This window comes from Alligator mississippiensis, chromosome 1 (genome assembly GCF_030867095.1).
Source record: "Alligator mississippiensis isolate rAllMis1 chromosome 1, rAllMis1, whole genome shotgun sequence".
Classification (NCBI taxonomy): Eukaryota; Metazoa; Chordata; order Crocodylia; family Alligatoridae; genus Alligator; species Alligator mississippiensis.
In genome coordinates this window covers 41681924-41688491 of record NC_081824.1, presented here as the reverse complement: position 1 = coordinate 41688491, position 6568 = coordinate 41681924, and positions in this window count along the sequence as shown.

The following is a 6568-nucleotide window of genomic DNA, read 5'->3' as shown; positions in this document are numbered from 1 at the left end:
AAAGAGAGAGCGCGAGCTGTGGGGAAGTCTAGTTCATGTTTCCATTGTCCTAAACAAATAATCTTTGATAATCCTGTTCTAAGGTAAAGACTGTCAACCACATTCTGCTATAAGTATTTTAAACCATCAACAATGTGGATGCAAATCAGACTTCAGGCTGATATCACTCCATTAGATCTGAATCGTTATAGAAGATGTTTCCTTGGAAAGTATATTACGTCAAAGTGTTTTGCATTAAAAAATCTGAGACTGCAAGAAATATTAATATTATTATATTAGAATAAGATGCCATACAAATTCTAGTTCAAAATCTTATATAAAAGATATGTGAGCTACGGTTCCCATAGCAACATATTTTAGCTAACAGTGCTGCTTTCCATTCTAGGGACTTCATTGTCATCACAGTTTACAAATTCAAAAATATTTTTCCTAAGAAGCTTATAGTGTAACGAGAGAATGCAATAAATAAAACACAAGAGAAATTTGATGCTACCATAGCCCTTTTTCATATGCAGCTTGATGAACTGTCCCCTTCTCTAGCTACCTTCCTTCCTTCAATTTTCTATAATACCCATCATGGTAGTGTTTTAATTTTATTCAAGACAAGATTCCTAGTGTTCTGGTTTTCTGTATTCATTGATAGAGAAGGCATTGATTACTCTGTTCTCTATTATAGAAGTTTTGGTCAAAAAAGGAAAGTCATGAAGCATGACTGAATTGATCACACTGGAACGGCTGGATCTAAATTCTTTCCCATTTCCTCTCCTTCCCCCCACTACTCATGGCAACTTATCTCATTCTAAATGCACAAAACAAAGATGTACTTGTTTTCTCTCCCCAAACTGACCACCTTAACAGGCTCAAGCCTTTCTTCTTTGGATTATTTACATAAGAGATTCTTTTTAAATGGTTCATAATCAGCAAGAAGATGGCTGTGAAATGTTTTAAATAGGTTAGTAAAATATGCCAAAACATGTTCTCTACATGTTATATTGGGATTCCCTTTATAGGTAATTGTAGCGTTCTTTATGATGAATAGAACCGTATCTAAACTAATCACAGTGAAGTGATAAAAATAAAGATAAAGCAACTGACACTTTGGACAGTGAGACATAGTCAGTCCTCTCCTGAGTTTAACAGTGTTTAATGAACTGCAGGTTCCCTCCCCAAAATCCTGCTCCTATGGGCCTCTTCTTCATGCACTTCCCTCCCTCTCCCAATATTTAGAACATGAAAGCACTATGATGTTAACCCCAGTAAATTTATTGTGCGTGGATTAGGGATGATGCTAATTGATTTGATTCTGAATATAAGCTCTCATTTTTCTGAGTTAGACAGCATCTCAAAGGCGGAACTGACACAAACGCTTTAAAAAAAGTTGTATTAAAAATGAACATGTGAGATATACCACCTAATGCTTATGATGAACCGAAATGAAAACATACTGAAGAGAAGAGAAGAGAGAAGAGAAGAAAAAAGAAGAGAGAAAAGAAAGAGACTAGAAAAAGAAAAACAACAGACTGGCAGATAGTATTTTTCTGTCTGCAGTACAGTATGTCTCTGCTTCATGCACCCACACAGAGAAATAATCCTTTCTTTTTCTTTTATTGTTTTTAACTCCTCTTTCTATTCTTCTGAATACACAGGGCCTGCCTCTCACCTCATATATACCAATGTCAACCAAGAGTGTTAAAATCCAAATTAAAAGGAAAACCATCACCACTAAAGTAAAACATATTTCTGAAGTCATTTTTCTCCACACATTTCTAATCCACTACTCTGTTTGCAAGTGTATGTAGCAAATTCATCCCTGGGCAAAGTTTCAGCAGAAGACCATAGAGCTCAAATAGTGTTTTGGTTTTGTGTATACCCAGTGCACAGGAATGAATAGAATGAATATTCCTCATAGAATGACAGGGCTGGAAGGAACCTCAAAAAGTTATCTAGTCCAAACTCCTGTTCAAAACAGGATCATGCCTGCCTAAAAAATACCTGAGAAATGGTTATCTACCTTACACTTAAAATCTTCTAGGATTCCACAATCTTCCTTGGTAATCTGTTCCAGTTTTTATTCATCCTCATAGAAAGTACTACCTAATCCTCATCATGTAATATATCCTCCCAAATACAGTTCAACACAGAAGCAGCTCCTTAGCCATAGGGCAGGTTATCAGCTCCTACCGAACAGGACTGACAGTAAAAAAACTGCCTCTGCACCAGGTGACAAAGTACTAGCTACTGGACTCAGGAATTGGCCATTTCCAGACTGAACTAGGAACTTGCAGACTCCCAGTAACAGAGATGTGACTAATTTCTGATAGACAAATCACACCTCTAGATCAAAGGGAACTAGGTCCACCTTTGGGTGCTTATACATGCACTCCGGGGTAGGGTGTGGGGCAGGAGGGCATTTTAATTAGAGAGGCTCTCAGGAGCTACTGTAATTAAAACACCAGCAACATCTTGTGTATTCAGCATGCCATGTTTCAAAATGGCATCAGGGGCACTTTAACCAAAGCTCATTTGACAAGCTTTAATTTGCCCCCACTGCCATTTTGAAATGCAGGATGCTGAATACACATAACACTGCAGCACACTGAATAGAGCACTCCAGCAGACACAACTGACTGATTAGAAACATCAATCAATCGATTAATCGAGTCTGCTCTGGTGTGTTCTAATCAGAATGCATTGGCGTACATGTAAAAGTGCTCGGTCCACCCAAAGTTTAAAAGTAACTGGCTGGCAGGGGCAGCTGAATTTCTATTCAGGCAGTAATGAGGGTGTCAATTGACTTCATGATTATTGTAATTACTGTACCTGATTCCTTCTGACTATTCATTCCACATGTGTTAATGACCCCCTCTCCTTTTTTATGCATCTTAATATTCCACAAATCAAGCTATCCTTTCTTCTGCAATTCTGCTGTTTGAGACTGCTGGTAATATAGCTCTTATTTCACAGCCCTGAAAACTGTTTTTAACTCTAGCTAAAAACATTGACTCAAGTGTAGAACTGTTAATTCAGGTGAGTATTAACTAAAGTGGGGAAATAACTTTCAGTGAATCACTGGATACACTGTCAAGATGCTCAAGAAGGCTAGATTTAATTTTATAAAATCTGAAAAAGAGATGTACATTTAGTTCTAACAACTACAGGACTAATGAAACATCTTTTAATAATTTTTGCTTAGTTGACTGTATTTTATACATAATACAAGATATAGCGTAGTAATGCACATTCCAATAAAGTTATTTGCTTTTGCTTTGATCTTCAATTGAATAATACAGCCCTAGGCCTGTAGCATATTAGTAAAGCTTTTAGTTTCTTTTTAACTGGAGGAAAATGTATTCTGTTATGTGTGATGATGCAACACTTTTACACTTCCCTTTTCAAAATCTTGGATCTACCCATGAAGAGAACCATAAATTTACAGACCTCACCCCTCAATTTTGGACATAAAAATCACAATCATGTTAAATCAGAAGCAAAAAAAAGGAGTTAAAACATATTATAGGTTAGCATAAACATTGCTATTCGTACTTTTACCAAAGTACAATTGGTATAAAACACATTTTACTAATAACAGCAACTAGAAAGAAGAACAAACAAAATAAAACAAAAAAAGAAGAAATCCAGAAAAAAACCTCAAAATCAGAAAATAAAATACAATACAACAAAATAAAACAAAACAAAGACACATTACATTTATCCCTCAACATTCTTGTAATAATAATTTCAGGAGAAGAGGTTCTCATCATACCATTTCTATTTCTTGTTAAAATCATTGCAACAAGAAGATGGAATAAGACTTGCAATATATTTTCAGTTTCCAACAAATTGTTTAGCTAGTCATTCCCCCCCCCCCCCCCCCCATGATATAGCCTTGATAATCTCTTGATAGGGCTGGCAAAAATTGTAGAAAACCCATGGCTTCTGGTATGTGAAAAAAGGTAGAGGTCAAAAATGTATTTACCAGAAATGAAAAGAAATAAGATGATGTCAAGGACATATCGTTTTGAAGAAATTATTCTATATGTTTAATTATAATTATCTAATAACCACAAAGTATTTTAAATGCAGATTGCCTTCCTAAACTCCACTAGGTCAATGTATAAAGAACAAAAATTCATGGAGGAGCCTTACTCAATACTGAGGTGTCAGTGGTCATAAAGATCATAGCTAGTCTTGTGGCTCTGACAGAAAATTAAAACTGTAATAAGAAAAATGTATGGTAATAAATGAATCAATAGCTCTATACTATATTCAGGGCATAGCTTTCATTTGGTGTAAATTGGCATAACTCCACTGAAGGCCTAGACTTGCAACTATGGGACAAGAGTCTCCTATCCTAGCACAGTCAGTTAAAATATGTTTATACGAATAATAATAATTCTGAATGTTTATAATACCCACAAATGAAAATTTCACTTTATAGGCACTAATGAGTTGAGGCTGGCAACAATGTCACCAACATTTTTAAGATAAAGAAATTAAAGGATAAAGAATGTAATCTATAATGTTCAGATTTGTACCTTAAGCACAAACTATTTTTCTTGCTTTGTGACAGCATGCTACATAAAACAGTTTCATTTTTCAAAAAAAAGTAGGATTGAGTCCAAAATTAGAACTGCAATTTTACATTTTCTGAATGAGTATAGCAGGTACAATAATTATACATAGCAATTCACACAAATGCCAGAATCTATAAAAATTGCACCTTGACAAATTAATGATGAACTTATGCCATAAAATAACATAGTTGACCACTTCTGCAATTCTCAGTCTACATTATCTTCCTTAAGGATTTGGCTTTAGCTATAATTCCAGTTTCATATGTCCCTTCATGTAAGTTCCCATAAAATGTAGAATTAGTTTAAAACATATAAACATCTTTCTATTAAAAGGACTGAAAATTCAGATTCTTTACTCTGACGTGCTGTCCTCAAGATACTAAAGCACTGGGGCTATTTAAGATGCTCTGCAGAATAACAAGTTCCTGACAATGTCATTTCTAAAGGCGTCACAGACTAAGTGTTGAGCAAGGATAGAGGGATGACAATTTACAAAAATCACTACCTTAATTGAATGTTCAGGATAATTTGACAAGCCCTGTACCATAATTACTGCTGCCCTTGCAGCTCTCAAATAATTATGGTTCAGATTTTTCTAGGAAGAAGATGTTTAATTAAAAAGAGAAACAAGTCAAGAATTCACATATTGCAAAAATCATAGATACATCATGTAGCTCTGCAGTAACTGTGGCCCAGATGAATTTTTCATTTTGTTTTTCTTCAATTATGTTTGGCAGGGATGAAAGATACAGATAATCATATGGTTTTATACTGAAACCCTTAATGTCAAGGTTCTCTGAGCATTTTCAAGTAATAAAAATTAACAATTAATAAAATATGAATGAATTAAAAGCATAGCTGAAAAAAATGTCCTCAGTTTGACACTGAAACAATCAGGATTTCTAAAGATCTCATCCAGCAAAGCCACAGAGTTTCACAAATGACAGGGGAATAAAATACAGTCATCTATACCCTAGGTTGTACGGTTACCCAGGAAATAATAGCTATCAATTGACCAAAGAGATGGACATGAGAAGTAAATATGAGACATAAAATATACTTGTGGGCAAAGAATCAGCACCATAACTCTAAAATCTATATCACTTCAAAATATATTGTTCATTTTATTTCTGCTGTTACTTTAATTCAGGGAAAAGGTTGGTTGTTTTTCTTGAAAGGGATTTAGTCAGAGATAAAGAATCAAGACAGTGAGGTTATAGGAATTATTTTCACTAAATAAATGAATCCCACATTGTTTTCAGTTTCATGCATAGGTAACATTTGATGCCAGTGCCCGCAGCCCCCTCCCTCCTTTGTCCCTTTTGGGTCTTTGTTAAACTGCGCTCTACATTTGGGCCTTGACAAGGAAGCCTGTCAGAGATTTTCCAATCAAGTTTGAAACTGAGTCATTCCACAGCAGTGTTCTGAAACCTGCTAATTTCCTGATTTCCTAGTTTCTTTCCAGTTTGCTTTCCTGCTGCCCTGGCTCCTCATGGCCCATAATGGTGGGCCAACTGAATGATGGGGCCTCAGATGCTCCAAGGCAAATCTCCCCTTGCAGAAGCACTGTAGCTATTGTGCGTTACTTAAAGTACTACAAGTTACAATTTCATAGATTTCATAGACATTAGGGCTGGAAGGGACCTCGGAAGATCATCGAGTCCAGCCCCCTGCCCAAAGGGCAGGAAGTCAGTTGGGGTCATAGGATCCCAGCAAGATAAGCATCCAGTTTGCTCTTGAAGGTGTTCAATGTAGGTGCTTGAACCACCTCCGGTGGCAGGCTGTTTCAGACCTTGGGGGCTCGGACAGTAAAGAAATTCTTCCTTATGTCCAGCCTGAAACGGTCTTGTAGTAGTTTACGACCATTCGACCTAGTCATCATCCCTTGGGGTGCTCTGGTGAACAAACGTTCCCCCAGATACTGGTGGTCACCCCTGATAAACTTATAGGTGGCCATCAGATCACCCCTGAGCCTCCGCTTTTCCAGGCTAAAG